This window comes from Nicotiana tomentosiformis, chromosome 8 (genome assembly GCF_000390325.3).
Source record: "Nicotiana tomentosiformis chromosome 8, ASM39032v3, whole genome shotgun sequence".
Lineage (NCBI taxonomy): Eukaryota > Viridiplantae > Streptophyta > Magnoliopsida > Solanales > Solanaceae > Nicotiana > Nicotiana tomentosiformis.
Genome location: NC_090819.1, coordinates 133,067,110 through 133,087,049, shown reverse-complemented (window position 1 = coordinate 133,087,049; position 19,940 = coordinate 133,067,110). Strand labels below are relative to the sequence as shown.

Sequence of the window (19,940 nt, the reverse complement as noted above, 5' to 3'; positions counted from 1 at the left end):
AATTTTCAGAATCGTATTCCGACCCGGATATCAAAAAGTCAACCCACCGGTCAAACTCCTCAAAAATAAAACTTTCGGCATGTCAAGTCTTATTCCTCTACGGACTTCAAAATAATATTTCGGACACACTCTTAAGCCCAAAATCACCATACGGAGCTATTGAAATCATCAAAATTCAAATCCGAGGTCATTTACCCATAGGTCTATATCCGGTCCACTTTTCTAACTCAGTTTGTTTTTTTCAATTATGAGACTACGTATCTCATTTCACTCCGAGTTCCTTCCGGACTCGAACTCACTAACCCGATATAATATAATATAGCTGAATAACACCAAAAAGAAGTAGGAATATGGAAAATGGGGTTATAACTCTCGAAACGGCCGGCCGGGTCGTTACAATAAAGATAAGTAAATGACACATCAGATTTTTATGTGGAAAACTCCCAGCTCATGGAATTAAAAACCACAACCTACACTTGTAGGATTTCAACATCACTACGGAGCAAACTTCAGATATAAACATTTGTAACCTAGGAATTAAATTCTTAATCCCCCACTCACTTGTAATAACTCTATTACAAGCCTCCTTGTAATAACTTTGTTACAAAGCTCACAACTCGCCCAACTCTAGCCAAGACACATACATAAGGTATATGGTTTTACAACAGATTTCCTACACAATACTTCTAGCTATGCTAAGTAGGAATTACAAGTAGATTGCTCTAACAAAGGTACAATACAACAAAGGACATATGGTAATGCAGTGCTGGAAACTGGTCCTTGTTTTGGTGTTCTTCGTTCTTGAAAGCTGGAAGTCACTAGCAGATGGGAGCACACTAAGAGAGAAGCTTGATAATTTTCTCTTGCGTCATGTTGATAATATACAAGTTATGTCACTTGGATGATGCAAGCAATTATCCGGTACAAGGTATTCCCCATAAAGTGACTGCTGCACTATTTGCACTATTGCGTGTGTGCAGAGGAACAGTTGCAGCGACTTTATAGCTTTGGGGAGTTGACTGGTATAGTCAGCAAGAGAACTGATGTCCATCTATTCCCTCTGTCATTTCTTTGACTCTGATTGTTGGAACTTGTGCCCGACTTGAGACTTGTTGTTCTTGAGTACTTTGAGGATGCGTAACAGGTTCCCCATCTGGTTCTTATTATTAAGTTTGTTAGATCATTAAAATAAAACAGGGCACATAACCTATGCACATAACCTATTAGAATTCAACATAGTGTAGTATCTTGTATTTAGTGTTCAATTTGTTTTTCTTTATCTTTTCTAAGTTAATGAACAATAATTTAGTAATAGTACATAGAACTTAGAGGGGGGGATAAGATATTCCATTGGCAAGAAGCCAATCATCTTCTTTATCCTTGTATCTAAGTTTATAAGTATTATCCTTTTTTTGACATGTATAAAAATAAGTAATTCACCAAAAACATTCCCAAAATAGTAATAAAAAACTCCAAAAATCCTTCTGCTTTCAAAGATCACTTCAGCAAAGTAGCAAACATCTATCGATTCAACGACAGTGACTGAGACTCTGCATGGATTGCTTAATAGACCTTTAATCTTAATCTTATTTGAAAAAGTTTTTAATATTTTTAACATCCTTTCGGTCTCTGACTCATATTCATGAAATTTTCAAGGAGTTAGCGCGCCAAATTTTATCGTTATTAGCTGACATATCTGTATTAAAGATAGTGGTGCCCCCATTGCGCTCAAATCCTGAGTATGCCTTTGTACACTAGAGCTATGATAACCACATAAATGACATGTTTAAAGCCACAAATTTTACCATTCTTTATGTTTTTCTTACTCCATTTCGTTTCAAATTGTCACATAAATTGAAGAAAAGCGAGTAGCATATTAACTAATTATAACAGTACAGGGCAAGCATGCCTTGATGTCTGTGGCATTCTAGTACGTGCCGCAGGGGAATTTACCAAAACGGGCTTAGCGGATACCTTCACCGATATTTTTAAATTTGAGCGGTTGGATGAGCGGCTATTTGGGATAATTATTCTAAGGAAAACTAAGAGAAACTACAAAAATACAAAGATAAAGTAGCATAAAAACAGACCCCAAGGCTGGAAGACGAAAGGCACTAAATGCAAATAAATTGAGTTTTTCGTCCATTCAAGCCAGATCACACACATGAATGCTGCAACAATCAGAATCCTTAGAGCACAAAACAAAAAAATTAAATTCCAATGGTACCCTTGCAGCTAGTAAGCATGTTTATCATGAGGTGACTAGTTTTCATTTATAAGAAGGCATTATGCAATAATGGAGAAATTTGTCAAAAAATTATCCCTTTCCATTTTACGCCATCTGTGTCATATAAAGATGAAAAATATGTCAAGAACAGGTTAATCCCTTAAGACATCACTAATACCACATTGGGTCCTCACATTTTCTATCGTCAGAGATCTGAATTGGTTGATCCCTTAAGTCTTGACATGTAGAGAAAGTTTCATCAACTAAAAAGTCGATCACAATAAGTAAAAATGATTTTTTTTTGTTTGGTGGGGACACATCTCCACAACTCGTTTTCCATTTCCATTTCTAATAACTACTAGACCAACTATTTCACTCTCATATTCAACTAATTGAGAGTTCTTTGGTTTTTGCATCCCTAATGTATGCACTACTTTTTACTCATACCCTTATCCTTTTATTTTTTATAAATTACCGCCTAATCAATTCATTTCTTTTAGGGAGGAATAGCAGTTTTTCTCCCTGTGTTAATTTGGGGTAGCACATTTATCCTTTAAGTAAACAAAATGACTGCTTATATTCATTTTTCTAACAGGGACTAACAGTCCAAACAAAATATTTACTACTGAGAACGGCTTTTGGGTATTACAGCTAGAACACTTTAAAAAATACCTAATTATACGAAGAGGAAACAATTAGAGCTCTTTCCATGGTTAATTTGGTATTATAAAGATTAAGGATAAATTAAATTTGATTGAATAAGTGATCCATTACTTTGTCAATGATATCACATAGTTCAGAAAATCCAACACCAACCACAAGGATTCGTGATTTTAGTTTTAATGCATTCATCCACAGTTGCAGTTTAAGGTTAAAATTTCAATTTCATTCCTCGGGGAACTTCTTTCTTTCTCTTCCTTTATTTTATAATTGACAAAAAAATAGTTCATATTTTGCACCTTGAAAACTGAACTCTTTCACAATTTTGCAAATATATGAATGTATTAAGGAATAAATTATAAAATAAAAAAGGATTAGGTGTGAATCAAAAAGCAACGGATAGGTTAAGGGTATAAAATTCAAATAACTCCCTATTTTATCACCCAACATTTGTAAAATTTGCACCTTAGAAGACATGTAGAAAATGTATGCAAGAACTGAATATATTTAGCTGTCCTTTTAAATCCAGACGACATACCTTTGCCCGCTGCATGCTTCCAATAGTAATGTATGCTATAGACACGAAGACCATCTCCTCCTCTATTCCACTCTTTAGCAAGCCCAACAAGCAATCAAGGATGTTACGTTTAGCAATGCTCCGGGTTGCGATCATCATCTTACAAAATTCAGATCTTCACTTGGTTAGTAGGAAAAAAAAGCCCCACGGAGTCTCATTTTCAAATAAGAGGAATACCCATTGAGAGCAAATGCTCTATATGTGAAGAGTAACCCGAGGACACAAACCGCCTATTTTTACATTGAAAAATTACTCCTCAATTGTGGCATATGTTTTTCATCAGTCTGGGCTCAAAATGGACAATGCCTAGAGATATCTAGGAAAGTATGGCCCCATTTTGAAGTTTACAAGTACAATTTTTGAGCGTTCAAGATGCTTTTCAACCTAAATCTAGACAACACCAAATTTTTCTTCCTTTTTGTTTTTTCATCTTTCTTTTTTTTCTTCTTTTAATCAAGGACAAGTTTCTTATTACCAGCTTACATGCATAGAAATTTTATCCCAAGATCTAAAAAGGCCAAGTTAGTGAATACCAGTTATAAAAAGAATAAAAAATAATGTAGCCTAGATAACGCTGGAGCTGGGAGGTGGACTTGCCCATGACTTGAAGATGAAAAAGAACATATTTTTACACCTTCAGTCGAACGATCTTACTGTAAGAAGACTTTTTAAAAATATTGTGGTGGATAGCTTTGCCAAATGGGTGGGTTCTTCAGAGGCTATTAGAAATTAGGCAGTAAACACATCAAATTTGACGTTGAATCAGGAACATGCTAAATTATAATCTCAATACATGCTAAATTGTTCCTTTTTTCATTGGTTAGTTCATCAAAGTGTTTTGGTTCAACCACGAAAGCTCCTTATACCCGCGTACCTCTTTCTGGTACTCATCTCCCATCTCGCTAATACGTATAACTGTATGGATGGCAGGGGGACCACAAGACACTAAAGACAAGGCACAAAAAGATGATCAACACATCACTATCTACCTTGAGTTCTGATGAATCCTCTCTTCCTAGAACTTCAGTAAGTAGAGGAACAAGTTCATCAGAGTCTCTAGCATCTTCTAGAGCAGTGATTATACATGTGAATAAAAATTTGAACGTAAGTGATATGCGAGGTCAAGAAAATCAACAGAAACGAAGTTGGAGCAGTTCATACCATAATCGAACAATATTTGGAGTTATTTGATCGCCAACAACTTCATCAAATCGCAATCACCATACTTAAGAACATCAACTATTGATGGAACATCCAACTGTAAAACCAACAAATCGGTTACCATTCAAAACCACATTTAGACTATCGTTGGAAGCAAAATACAATCAGCTTGCTAATCAACACACCTTCAGTGTATACAACATAATGGGTCTAAAACACACCGGATCTGACCGCTTAATGTCAATTTGCGTGGTTTCTCAGAACACAAAATATGGGGCTCATACCTCACCTACTAAAGTAAATAAAAGAAAAAGAAAGAGGAGTGATTGACGAAAAGAAAAAAAAATCGTGGGCGCTAGTGGTTTGCAATTGCAATGAACCAGCTTATCTGATTGGTTTCTTGGGCAGCTATGATTGCTATAAATAGCTGCCTCATTCTCTCCATTCTGACACACTAAAAAAAAAAGAGAAGCTAAGTAGAAAGCAAAACACTGAGAGTAATCCACAGATTATTGTCTGTGAGATAAATAGTGAGTGGTAGTAATATGATAGTGAGGTATTTAAAATAAAGAGTGTTATTTCTTCTGAAGTTGTAGTAATCTTTTGACACTACCAAGTTGTAATATTATAGTAGTATTATATTTTTCCGTTAGGGTATTGTATTTTACCCCAATAAAAGATTTTCTCTTGTATTATTATTTGCTGTGGATATTATTCCTGGGCGGGATTATTATTTTTTCCAACAATGTGATATCGGAGCCATGGCGAATAATGGTCCGCTATCTTTTCAGTACCTCCGTCTAATAAAAGATAATTATGAGAAATGGTGTCTATGTATGAAAGCCATTCTTAGCTCTCAGGATGTATGGAAAATCGTAGACAGAGAGTATGTAAAACCCGATAATGAGGAAGCTCTGCCTCAAAATGAAAAAGAGGTCTTGGCAAAGACGAGGAAGAAGGATCAACAAGCCCTCACGCTCATCCACCAATGTCTGGATGATGCCATCTTTGAGAAGGTGGCAGATGCTACCACCTCAAAGGAAGCTTGGGGGATTTTACAATATTCTCTTAAAGGAGTTGACAAGGTGAGGAAGGTAAAACTTCAAACTCTAAGGGCTAAATTTGAAGTCTTAAAAATGAAAGAATATGAATGTATTTCGATTATTGTTTAAAAGTGAAGGCTATTGTAAATCAATTAAGAAGATACGGGGAGGACATAGAAGATGTTTGTGTGGTAGAAAAGATCCTTCGCACTTTAACACCTAAATTTGATTTTGTGGTGTGTGTGCTATTGAGGAGTCCAAAGATTTAGACTCTATGATGGTAGAGCAGTTGGAGGGCTCTGTACAGACCTACGAAGAAAATATCAAAAGGAGACAAGAAGTGCCATTGGAGAAACTTCTTAAAACTCAAGCATCCTTCAAGGATTATATAGGTGAAAAGAGCTATCGAGGGAATGGACGGGGACGAGGCCGTGCCGGTCATGGAAGAGGAAGAAGTAATGGTAACAACTTCAACAATGAAGTTAAAATCCACCAGACATTCAGAGGTCGTGGTCGTGGACATAGAGGAGGAGGAGGACGTGACTAATACCAAGAAAATAATGGACAAAGGTATGACAAATCAAAAATTGAGTGTTATAATTGTCATAAATTTGGCCATTACTCTTTGGAATGTCGTAGCAATGTTGAAGAAAAATCTAACTTGATGACGACAAGAAAGAAGAATATGAGTCAACATTATTGATGACATTCAAGGAAGAAGACAGGGATGATAGCAGCTCGTGGTATTTGGACAATAGAGCAAGCAATCATATGTGTGTATGAAAAGGGAAATTTGTGGAGATCAATAACACGGTGAGAGGTAATGTATCCTTTGGAGATGCCTCAAAGATTCAAATCAAAGGGATATGTACGATTCTGATATCTTGTAAAGATGGTAGTCACAAGCTAATTCAAGATGTTTATTATGTGCCAAAATTAAAAAGTAATATTTTGAGTTTGGGCCAACTTCTTGAAAAGGAATATGACATCCACATGAAAAATATGCATCTTTCAGTTAGAAATTCAAGTGGAATTCTAATTGCTAAAGTGCATATGCCAAAGAATAGATTATTTTCTCTGAATCTTAATACAATTGATGCAAAGTGTTTGAAAGCTAATGTGCAAGATGAATCATGGTGTTGGCGCATGCGATTTGGGCACTTGAATTATGAAGCGCTCAAATCAATGGGAGAAAAGAAAACGGTGCATGGGATACCATCAATCAACTATTCCAATCAATTGTGTGAATCTTGACTTCTTGGAAAACATGCAAGGAGGAGTTTTCCAAAGGAGTCCATGTCAAGATCAACCAAACCGTTCCAGCTTGTTCACACTGATGTATGTGGGCCAATCAATCCACCTTCCTTTGATAAAAGTAAATACTTTCTACTCTTCATTGATGACTTTAGTAAAAATACTTGGGTTTATTTCTTGAACCAAAAATCTGAAGCTTTTGCTATTTTTAAAAATTTCAAAGTACTTGTAGAAAAGAAAAGTGGCTATGAAATAAAAGCTTTAAGGTCTGATAAAGGAGGCGAATTCACTTCAAAAGAATTTAATAAATTTTATCAATCTCATGGAATTCATTGCCCTCTACCGGTGCCTTATTCACCCCAACAAAATGGAGTTGCAGAGAGAAAGAATCGAACGATTCTTAATATGGCTAGATGTATATTAAAAGCTAAAAGTAGGCCCAAGGAATTTTGGGCAGAAGCTGTATCTTGTGCAGTTTATTTGAACAACAGGTCTCCAATGAGGAATGTTAGAGATCAAACCCCCCAGGAAGCATGGAGTGGAAGAAAGTCAAGTGTCAAGCACTTGAGAATTTTTGGGAGCATAGCCTATGCTCATGTGCCACATCAAGGGAGAGCGAAGCTTGACGATCGAAGAGTCAAGCATGTGTTTGTTGGCTATGATACGAGTTCAAAAGGCTACAAGCTATACAACCCAAATAGCGGCAAGATGGTGGTGAGTCGTGATGTTGAATTTGATGAAGAATTGGCATGGAATTGGGAAGCTCAGGAAGAAACTTCATATGATTTTTTTTCCATACTTTGGTGATGCAGAAGAACCAGAGACCGTGGAACTTGTGCAGGATACAACTCCACCTTCTTCTACAACCAATGTTGCATCTCCTTCTTCTTAACAAAATTCAAACGAGAAACCGCAAAATACAAGGATCATTCAAGAGCTCTATGATGGCACAGAAGAAGTTACTAATTTTGATTTCTTATATTGTCTCTTTGCTGATAGTAAAGCAATGAACTTTTGATGAAGCTGTTACAGACAAAAAGTGGAGACAAGCCATGGAGGAGGAGATCGAGTCAATAGAGAAGAAAAACACTTGGGGGTTAACAACTCTTCCTAAGGGTCAGCATGCAATTGGAGTAAAATGGGTATACAAGACAAAGAAGAATGTCGATAGAGATGTGGAGAGATACAAGGCACGACTTGTAGCTAAAAGGATACAAGAAAAGGCAAGGCATTCACTATGTAGAAGTTTATGCACCTGTTGCTCGCATGGAGATGATTCGTTTGCTGATCTCTTTGGCGGCGCAAATAAAGTGGAAGATTCATCAACTAGATGTCAAGTCACCCTTTTTGAATGGTTATCTTGAAGAAGAAGTCTATGTTGAACAACCATTGGGCTTCATGGTCAAAAACCATGGAGATAAAGTGTTGCAGTTGAAGAAAGCTTTATATGGATTAAAGCAAGTCCCATGAGCATGGAATAGTTGCATCGACAAGTATTTTCAAGACAATGGGTTTACTCGTTGTCTCCATGAATATGCTCTTTACTTTAAAGTTCATACTAATGGAGATATCTTGCTTGTTTGTCTATATGTTGATGATCTTATTTTCATGGGTAATAACCCAAGTTTGTTTGAAATGTTTAAGAAAGATATGTCTCGTGAGTTCGAAATGACAGACGTAGGGCTCATGTCATACTACTTGGGCCTAGAAGTGAAGCAGATGGAGGATGGAATTTTCATCTCTCAAGAAAGCTATATGAAGGAGATCTTGAAGAAGTTCAACATGCTCTATTTCAACCCCGTGAACACACCGATGGAGAGTGGGAAAAAATTGTCCAAGTTTGATGAAGGAGAAAATGTCGATCCCACATTTTTCAAAAATCTTGTGGGAAGTTTGGGGTACTTGACTTGTACCAGGCCAGATATAGTCTTTGCAGTTGGAATAGTAAGCCGTTTCATGGAAGCTCCTACCTCCACCCATTTGAAAGTCACTAGAAGAATTCTTCGTTACCTAAAAGGTACGATTGACTTTGGGCTATTTTATTCTTCTTCTAGTGATTTCAACCTTGTGAAATTTTGTGATAGTGATTATGCGGGAGATATTGATGATAGAAAAAGCACAACTGGTTTTGTGTTTTTCTTGGGTGAATCTGATATTTCTTGCAGTTCAAAGAAATAATCCATTGTTACGCTCTCGACTTGTGAAGCTGAATATATAGAAGCAACATCATGTACATGTCATGCTATTTGGCTGAGAAGATTATTGAAGGAGCTCAATTTACCACAAATTGAAGCTACAGAGATTTGTATTGACAACAAATCCGCACAAGAACTTGCCAAGAATCCGGTGTATCATGATCGAAGCAAGCATATAGATACAAGGTATCACTTCATCAGAGAATGCATTGCCAAGAAGGAAGCCGAGCTCAAATATCTGAAGTCTCATGATCAAGTTGCAGACATTCTTACAAAGCCTCTCAAGTTTAAAGATTTTTAGAGATTGAGAACAAGATTTGGAATGAAGAAGAAAAATCAAAATTAAAGGAGAGATTTGTGGGGCTCATACCTCACCTACTAAAGTAAATTAAAGAAAAATAAAGAGGAATGATTGACGGAAAGAAAAACAAACTGTGGGCACCAGTGGTTTGCAATTGCAAATTGCAATGAACCAGCTTATCTGATTGGTTTCTTGGGCAGCTATGATAGCTATAAATGGCTGCCTCATTCTCTCAATTCTGACACATTAAAAAATAATGAGAAAAGCTAAGCAGAAAGCAAAGTACCGAGAGTAATTCACAGATTGTTGTCTGTGAGATAAATAATGAGTGTTAGTAATATTATAGTGAGGTGTTTAAAATAAAGAGTATTATTTCTTCTGAAGTTGTAGTATCCTTTTGACACTACCAAGTTATAATATTATAGTAGTATAGTATTATATTGCTCCGCTCGGGTATTGTATTTTACCCCCAATAAAAGATTTGGTGTTGTTGTTACTATCTTGAGTTATTATTTATCGTGGATATTATTCCTGGGCGGGATTATTATTTTTTCCAATACAAAAGACTAACATACACTCCAATATTCTAAGTTTTACCCATCAAAAAGCTAAATGGGTATGCACAATGTACTGATTAAATAAGAAGAACAATAACAATATAAAAAAACCACCTCATCGTAATACGCCTCGGGATCCTTAGAATGTTTCCGAAGACACTCTGGAGCACCACGTGTTACTATACGCATCTTAGTAAAAATCCTTTAAAAAGTGAAAACTGCAAGAAGGAAAATAGATAGTATTATGGGGATGGGTAGTGAGGAAGATAATTGAATCGATATAACCCTAAAACTGAAAGATAGAAGCAAAGAGTTAACAGTAGTACTGGAAAACACCTAAAACGGAGCAAACAGCTACAAACACAACACTAACAACAATGGCAGGGATGGACTGATTAAAATGTCAAAAACAACAACTATAAACACAACACTAAAACCAAAAGGTCTTGCAATGATGAATTATACAATTAAAATTCGACGTTTGACGTAAACTCAGAGATTCGTCAAAGGAAAACTGTTAAGGCCCATCCTCCGACTGTTAAGGCAGCTATTCAGAAAGGTTATTTTTCTTCAACATAATCAAAAACTGACACCGAGATTTATTAATTTAGTGAATAACTATATTTTCCGCTCCATCAAAATATTCTTTTCCAATCAAAATAAAACTTACATTATAACTAGAATCAAAATAGAGCCTTGATAGAGAATGGAAGTTGCTGAGACACCAAAAGGTTCTCTCTTTAAGTGTAGGTGTTGTAAACTCTATTAATATCAACTTTATGTATGTTGTAGCTCTAGATTTGTTAATGTATGTAGGGGCGTTCTTTGATTGGGGAGACTAATCATGTTTTCTTCTCTCATTGTTTCACTACGTTGGTCAGTTTTTCTTGATTCTTATTGAGTTTTGATTACATGCATTTTTTGACACTGTAACTTACATACTGGGAAGTCAACTGACAAAAATTTCTTTTGCTCGTTAGCTTGATAATTTATGGGCAAAACAAAGGTTTGATTTAATAATTGATACTTTAGTTTCCTGTTATGCCCTCCTTTTGGGATCAAAACTTGGCATCTAGTACTAGACTGATTTAGTCTATGGTGTGTTATGTTATGGATTGGGGACAACTTCTTTTAGGAGGCGTAAGTGTTATACATTAATTTTACTGTTTGCAGCTTCTCAAGAAGGCTATGCATCATTTTCACTGTTTTCTGTATGAAATTTTTTGTAATTGATGTATTTCTTTGTGTTTACTATGTATTTTTTTCTTTTCATGTTTGGTTTATGTAGTCTTTAACTGAAACTTTAGATTGATGATCTCATCGCAATTATAATTTTATATTTTTAATATATAAACTAACTTATATTCTGTTTAGCTTTAGAACTAATTAAACAGATGCTTAATGAACAAAAGAGTTATAAACAAACTGGTAAAAATGACATATATATCTGGAGAGTCAACAAATAAGAGTAGTAAGTTTTAAATTTTTGTTCTTCTATAAATTACAAGTTTAATAATTCTATTCTTAAAAAGTTTATGAACCAATATTCGAATACCATAGAAGAAGTATAATTTATAAGTTTAATAATTCTATAAATAGATGATGACCATCTAGGCAATTCGGAGCCAAGAAAGGTTCATGGTCCTACTTTACTAAAAGATATTTAAAAACTTCCTTCAGGGAAGATAGTTGATGTGCCCTTTAATAATCGTAGGCCGAAGCTAACATCTAGGAATTCGTGCGAGATCTCCAAAACTAACACCTCTACATGCAGATGATTGGAGAAACTTTGACAATGAGGAAAAGAAGAAATTGGTGGATTTTGTGAGGAATTATTATAGCAAGCTCAATCTTTTATACATGATGTTTTCTTCTAAATGTTTGCTTTATTTTTTTAGAATAACTTCTCTATTCCAAAACGGGGAGAAGCTTATGTCTTAAAGTCACTAGAAGAGAAATGAAAAGATTACAAGTGTGATTTAAAAAGTGAGTATATGCGAAAACATAAGACTAAAGATGCTTTGCTCGCATACTGAGGGATCAATGGAGTAGTCTTGTCTCTTATTGGCTTTCGGATAAAGCTAAGGTATTAACAAATCTTTAAAACACCTCTAGTTGATTATTTTTAGTGTTTTAACTTTAGTTATGCTCAATATTTATTTATAATTTATGAGATATCGTGTACCCATGCAAATAGAAACAATGTGGCCAATCAAATGATGTCTCACACAGGAGAATTCAAAAGTATTGCCACCTTGATGGATGAGCAGGTAAACCTATAAAACTTACTAGCTATAATATTTTAAAATCCTTTTTTTCATGCATATATGACATCAATTTTATTGTGTTAGACTGTAAATGGGATAGAGCCTACACGAGTACAAATTTTCATATTAACTCATAAAAACGTAAGGATGGTAGACTATTGGATGGTGATTCTTCCAAGGCAATCTTAAGATTTTTTTAATTTAATTTCTAAATTGTGAAATAGTTAGAGAAAAAACATAAAAGCGAATAAATGAATTCCAAATTGGATTTATTGTATGGTCAGGAAATGATAAATGAAAGTATGAGCAGTAGTGAGAGCTCTATTGACCAACCTCCTCACAGTGTCATTTTGGAAGGCGATATGTATTCCCACGTATTCAGAAATGACAAAAGTGGGTATGTTCGTAGTTTAGGACTTGGTCCAACTCTTCCTGTTCTATGGGGTAATAGATCTTCCTTAAAAAATATTGTTGCAGAGGATTCGTCTAATAAGGCTGTACAAAGGTTAGAACAAGAGATAACGAGTTAAAGGATAAGCATAGTGAAGAAATGAATCTTATGAAACAAAATCAAGAGAAGATGCAATCAGAATTACTCCAAATGAGACAATTCATGTGGAAATATGCTTCTAATGAATCGACACCTCAATATATAAATGGCACCTCAAGTGAACAGGTAACTCGATTTCATTAGTTTTAGATATTCTTAATGAAATTTTAATAATATAAAAGTATTGTTATCTAATGTGTTAATATTTATCAGGTCCTCGACGACGTCCATGAACGAGTACCATGAAAATACTTCACTTTCTCACGGTACTACTCATCTTTATCCTTTAGCGCGCTACTGTTTGAGTTTTTTCACCGTAGATCATTAAGAAATCTTCTTTTATGATCTTAGTATATCTTCGCCCGAACGTTTTCTTCTTCCTTTAAAGATTTCATCTATTCATTTGTTAAATATTATTACATATCTTTCAAACTTCTTACATCTCTTAACTTCAGAAGATTGCTGCAGCTCAATCATATAACTCTGGTAATTCAGTATAAATAGAACAGGACTAAAGTTTCTTGTTGCACACATAGGGTGCATTAAATTGTGGTTGAACAGTGGTATCTAATAATAAGCAATACATAGTTTTCCATTACTTACTCCCTGATGTTATCTTTTATATAAAGAAAACAGTATAGTCTTGTTGAATAACTCTAAAGCAGGGACTAGTTTCCCTGTGGTGGCATTGAGCTGTGTTTGCAGACCCCATATATGGAATTTGTTGAGGATATTGACATTGATATTGATTATTAGATACCATCATCATATTTTGCTGTAGGAATTGCTGTTGTTGCATCAGCTGTTGTTGTTGTTGCTTTTGCTGAGACATAAATGCCACTTGTACGTTCGTTGGAGGTGCTATGTTGTTTGACATGGCAAAGGGGTCATGTTGATTGAATTGATTATGTGAAAGTATTTCATACCCGTATGCACTATAGCCAGCATTTTGCAGCTGTATTTTCCTCCTAGCTACATCATCTTCATATAAGGTATCAAGTAATAACTTGTCGAATCCTCCAGCCAATTTTTTATCTAGTGTGACTTGGCTCGTATTGTTGCTCGATGCAGTAACAAGAGCCAGTTCCCATCTTATTGGATAGTTTGAGCAGGTTTTGAGACCAAAATTTGAACTGTTATACTAAGTTAAAAAAAACTTTGGCTTGGGGCAGTGTTTTGATAGCACAAACATTGAGGTTAACAGAAGAACTGCAGCTTCTTTTGAAGTGAAATTCCGCCAAGTCTTGCATAAAGTTTAAATGTTTTTTGTTGTGTACATTGGTGTGATAATCTCTGTCTTGTATTCCTCTTATATTTAGTGATGACTAGTAGAGGAAGAAGATTTGCTTGCTTATGCGTACAACTACAGTGCTCATAATTTCACGTCTTACAGTCTGATGATCAATAATTTAGCGGGTTGAAGATTTCAGTTTGACAAAGAGTTGAAAAAATTATTTGAAGACTATTATTCATTGAGATTAGTCATATAATGAAATTAGTTATTTACTTCAAACAATATAAGTTTATTTTTTAAGTTACTATGATATTAATATTTTGGATTAGTACTTCCTTTTATTTGTTAAGATTTAATGAGATACATTATGTTTTAATGAATTAATATTAATATTTTTTGTTATTTGGAATATTTTTTGAACGAATGTAGTAGCTATTATTAATGGTGGCTAAACTATTCCCGTTATAGCTTATGAGTTTTAGTGCCAATTTAACATAATATACCGATTATAAAAATGGATGATAAAAAGACAAATTATGATGTTTCCGCAGGGGATATTGTAGCCATTATAATTGCTGCTAAAGATGACTTTTAGCGGCAATTTAATTAAATTTACTAGCCATTATAATGGATGCTAAAAGGGCATACTAATAAAGGGATATTGTATCCATTCTAATCGCCGCAAAATAATTACCGCTAAAGGTATGGACTTTTAGCGATATGTTTTGTGAATTTAGCGGCTATAAAAATTGACAATAAAAGAGCATTATTAGCTGCTTTAGCTTGGATTTAGTACCCATCATAATTGTCGCAAACAATTGATGGTAAAACAAATGATATTTAGCAACAATAAGTCATACCTTTTATTAGAGAATGATATAGTGACTATTGTTATTGCCACTAATGCCCTTTTTAATTGTCACTATCAGTAATTGATGATAAGTTGAAGGTACAACCTTCATCTCATGCATCCAAGGCCTTCCAAGGATCACGTTGTATCCAATGTCACCATCTACCATTTCGAACAGAGTGGTCTTTGTTACGCCTTCGACATGTGGAGACAGCATAATCTCTTCCCGGGTTGTTACACTTGTTTAGTTGAACCCAGCCATAAGTTTTGTTGCCGGAACTATATTTCACGTTAACTATGCTTGCTCCAAAACTCTCCATTGTATGGTATTGGCTGAAGTACCTAGATCAACCAACACACATTTAATTATAAAATCTAAGACATTAAGAGATATTACCAGAGCATCATTGTGCCGTAGAAGAAGTCCATCAACATCCTCTTATGTGAAGGTGATGTCATCCTCCGCAGCTACTCGGATCCTCTTGACATGAGTTATTGATATATTCGTCTTCTTTGCTGCTAAATACGTTACCCCATTTACTTTGTCATAACCAGAAATCATGTTAATCGTCATGTGAGGTAACCCTGCAGCCGGCTTTGATGGTTCAACCTCATCTCTATTTTTCCCATAATGATTCTTTGCCCGATTACTTAAATATTCTCTCACGTGACCATTCTTCAACGATGCTTCCACCTCTTCCAGAAGGTGTCAGCAATTCCCAGTCCTGTAACCATGAGTTCCATAGAACTCACACCATAGATTAGGACCCCTTTGACTAGGGTCCGGTCGGATTAGTTTTGGAAACCTAGCCTCCTTAATATTCATCATAACCGATGCCAACTCTACTAAATTGATGTTACAATTGTAGTCAGGTAACCGGGGGTATGATGAATCTCGTGAACCCGTAGATTCCTTCTCCTGTAAAGCTCTATTAATCCGACTACGATCCGCTCTTCTATCAATAACAAACCTATCTGATGATTGAAATCCTTATTTCAACGCCCCTCAGCCCATTCATAAGGCTGGAAGCGACTCCTATAAGACCTATGGTCTGCATCGAAATCTGTTTTAAATTTTTCCTGATTTTGATCACGATTATGTCCTTTGGAAGACATCGATGAATGCAGTTGACCATCTTCTATTCTAATCATTGACGCGTAGCGATTGTGGACATCTCCCCATGTGGTTTCCTGAAATTCTAACAATCTTTCCTTCAATTTTCTAAAGGCATCAGAACTCAATGGATTGAGACCCTTTGTAAACGCCTCCGCTTCCTACTCGTCCGGTATTATCGGCAACAACATCCTTTCCTTCTGGAGATGGATTACGAACTCTCGCAATAGTTCGGATTCTCCTTGAGCTATTCTGAATATATCCATATTTCTTGCTTGCACCTTTCTTTCTCCAACATTTTAATAAAAGAATCTACAAGCATTTCAAGAGAATCAATGGAATGCTCAGGCAAAAGGTAATAGCAAGTTTAAGCACCCATCGTCAGGGTTTCACTAAATTTCTTCAACAAGACAAATTCGATCTCGTATTGGGCATCTTCTATTCTAATCTTTGACGCGTAGCGATTGTGGACATCTCCCCATGTGGTTGCCTGAAATTCTAACAAGCTTTCCTTCAATTTTCTAAAGGCATCAGAACTCAATGGATTGAGACCCTTTGTAAATGCCTCCGCTTCCTACTCGTCCGATATTGTCGGCAACAACATCCTTTCCTTCTGGAGATGGATTACGAACTCTCGCAATAGTTCGGATTCTCCTTGAGCTATTCTGAATATATCCACATTTCTTGCTTGGACCTTTCTTGCTCCAACATTTTAATAAAGTAATCTACAAGCATTTCAAGAGAATCAATGGAATGCTCAGGCAAAAGGTAATAGCAAGTTTAAGCACCCATCGTCAAGGTTTCACTAAATTTCTTCAACAAGACAAATTCGATCTCGTGTTGGGCCAAGTCATTTCCCTTCATAGCCATAGTGTAGGTCGTGATATGCTCTTGTAGATCCGAGATCCCATCATACTTCGGAATATCAGGCATCTTAAACCTTTTCGGAATCAATTCTGGGATCGCATTTGGATTTAACAGCAACTACGTATACGTCATGGAATCCGGTCCCTTTAGCACCGGCGACACTCCCACTATATGATCCATACGAGCATGAAATTATTTAGAATTTTGTTCCATTCATTCATTCATATCCCTCATGAATCTCATGTGCTCGGTTTTGAAAGGATCGTTAGCATTGTTGGCATTCCCAGATCCACTACCGGTACCTCCTGTCTCATTAAAATCGAATTCCTCCCTTGGAGCGTCGTTACCGATTCTTTGAACTATTTGATTTGCAGGGACGCTGGGAGGAATCTGAACTCCTCCATTAGAATTACTGGAAGCAACCAAAAGCACTTGCTTCAATTCTGTCATCACTTGGTCTTGCCTGGAGAGGTGATTCATATATTTCCTATGTTGCTCTCTTAAGATTTTAACCGTTTCCACAACGTGTTCGTCATCCGCAACATCAGGAGTTGGGCTCCTCACATGTTGAGGATTTAGACCTTCGCTAATTGGAGTTGTTTCATTTCCTTCATTGCGGGTTTCGCTAATTGAACCATCATGTTGGAACACATCCTCAGGTTCGTTGTGTGCTCCAACATCATAGGAATTGTTCGCATCATTTGCTGCCATACCTAATTTTTCATTTTGCTTAAGAAAGGAATCAAAATTTTTTTAGTAATAGATGAATGGATCAAAGCAATTACACAATTGTCTATGCCCCACGATGGGCGCAAAACTATTTACCCGTAAAACGGTACAGTTGAATTTGTAACGTAATTTATAAATATGTGAACTAATTTGACCCAAAAATACGAAATAGATAAGATCAAAAATAATATTATAAAATAAAATTAAAGGAAATACGAGTCTGGCTATGAATTTAGCTTCTCCGGTAGCAGAAACAAGAACAATATTAAGAACAAAGTAAATAGCAATTTTATAGAATCAATGCTGATTTTAGCTTTTGTGTACGTAATGTTTCGTCCCCTACAATGGATACTTATTATCCTATTTATAGCTCTATTTAGGGAGACAAGATCCTCATATGAAGCTCCTTTTGAATGAGAATAAAATCGCCATTGACGGTTGCATAACGATTGATCATAAATATAGAGATTCCTTGTAACGGCTACTCATTGAATGCTGTCTTTTCCAACCAATGTTTTACTTTCATAATCTTTGTTCTCGGAATCGATGCCTTGAGGACTCTCTCAGCACCAATCACATGCTTGCATGCGGTGCCGGCTTTTTGCTGACGCACATCCTACCTGTTTTTAGTTGCATGTATCATCTCGTCATTTGTCCAACTGTCGCTAACCAATTTTACCCCATACAAATACTCGTAGCATCTACATCTGTTGTTTCTTAGTATTGAATTTTTGTACATTAGACCTAGAGAAAAGCTGTTTTGCATAAATCGAAACTCTATCTATGAAGGAAAAAGGGAAAGAGATACATGAGGTTCCTCTTTTAAGAAAGTTCCTGAGAGGGCTCATGGTCCATGATTTATGTTTCATCTTTAGTTTGTTTAAGAAATATTTTGTACCTTGCATAGTTAAAAGTTAAGAGAAGTCTTGCACAATAACAAATGAAGTCCTTTTATCTGTTTATTGTCTTTCTGTTATGGATGGGTAATATCTACAATTTCGCTTTATATCGAACCACAAGAAATTGTAAGTACAAAAACATGGCATTGTTATTCAGGTATAAGCTTCTATCTCGTCTAACAACTAATTTTCTCATTGCTAAATACAAGAGAAGAAACTGATTTCTTCTTAATCATGAGTCAAATACGTCAAATTGGAAAATTAGTTCATTGGCAATCATTTTGAATGAAGATGAGCGACTTATTGACTAGGAACCAAGAACTGAGTGAGCAAATGTAGTACACAAAGATCATACGTAAATTCAAAGTCTGTTGGTTGCTTCCTAGATGGTTGTACCATCACAAATGCAAAGTTTCTTGTAGTTCCGTTCTAGCAATCACTGCTGCTTTAACGCCTGGATCTGATTTATCTTCAGTTGCATATACCGCTATAGGTCGCCCAATCAGGTTAGTAACTCTCAACTTCTCTTCAGCACCAGAATAAAATGCCTCCCATTTCTCATCAACATCCAGTGTTCCCAGGTCACCGAGTGGCTAAAAATGAAAGAACACATCAAACTAAATTGCAGCAAACTGACTGTTTGGTGCAACATTTTATGTTATGATATTACTGTGGGAACAATCATCTTATTTTAGTTTCCCAGGTAGTGAGATCACTACCAAATATTCTCAATATAGAAGTCGGTATGAAGAAAGGAATAATCGAGCATGCATACCTGCGTGGCAAATGTCTGACCCTTCCAGAACCAAGGAACTTATCAGGGCTCTCACCATTTTTATCATTTATAACCTTACACCAGATTCTTTCTCATTATGTCAAAGTTAAAGCAAGGAGGTCTACAAGTCAAAATACCTAACCCTGGTAAATGCATGTTGTTTACATAGTAAGTAAATTCCCATCTCTCACTACCCAAAACAAGAAAAATGGGGGGGGGGGGGAGCGGACACATCTTAGCTTGAATAGTAATTAAAACCAGCATAAACTAATCATGCATTGGAACCTCATCCATGAATGTGGCTCCTTTTGACACTACAATATAAAGGAAAAAATAACACAACAAGCATGTGTAGCTATTCATTTCAGCCTTTGGAGGACAAAGAGAAAAGGAAAAGTTTCGCAAAATCCTTTTCCCAAACAATATCCAATTTCCATGCCTATTGGTCAACCTTTAATTGCGAGTTTGACTTGTATTAAAAATTATAAAAATATTCACCAAAGGATTTTTGACCACTGTGAATCCGTTTTTGTGTAGTTTGAGATGATTCAGAGACCCGAGAGTTAGTTTTGATTTATTGAAAAGGGTGCTTGGAATGTGAATTCGAGGTAAGTGAGACTTTAAGCTTTGCTTAGCTTGCTTTTCGAAGCCTGCTTTTATAAAATATTTTGTCCGCCCGG

The 19,940-nt window shown here is 35.8% G+C and overlaps 1 long non-coding RNA gene across 3 annotated transcripts; it reads right to left on the bottom strand.

Moving 5' to 3' along the window:
- Positions 1 to 451: 451 nt before the first annotated feature.
- On the bottom strand, positions 452 to 5,025 carry LOC138896973 (uncharacterized). 3 transcript variants are annotated; one of them, XR_011410648.1, is made up of 4 exons: positions 4,811 to 5,025; positions 4,626 to 4,722; positions 3,426 to 3,563; positions 452 to 2,749 (listed from the first exon to the last, which is right to left on the bottom strand). It is a non-coding gene; the product is annotated as an uncharacterized lncRNA (long non-coding RNA). The 3 variants fall into 3 exon arrangements; XR_011410649.1 differs by having other exon boundaries at positions 452 to 1,153; positions 4,811 to 5,023; XR_011410647.1 differs by having other exon boundaries at positions 452 to 3,563; positions 4,811 to 5,024.
- Positions 5,026 to 19,940: the final 14,915 nt, after the last annotated feature.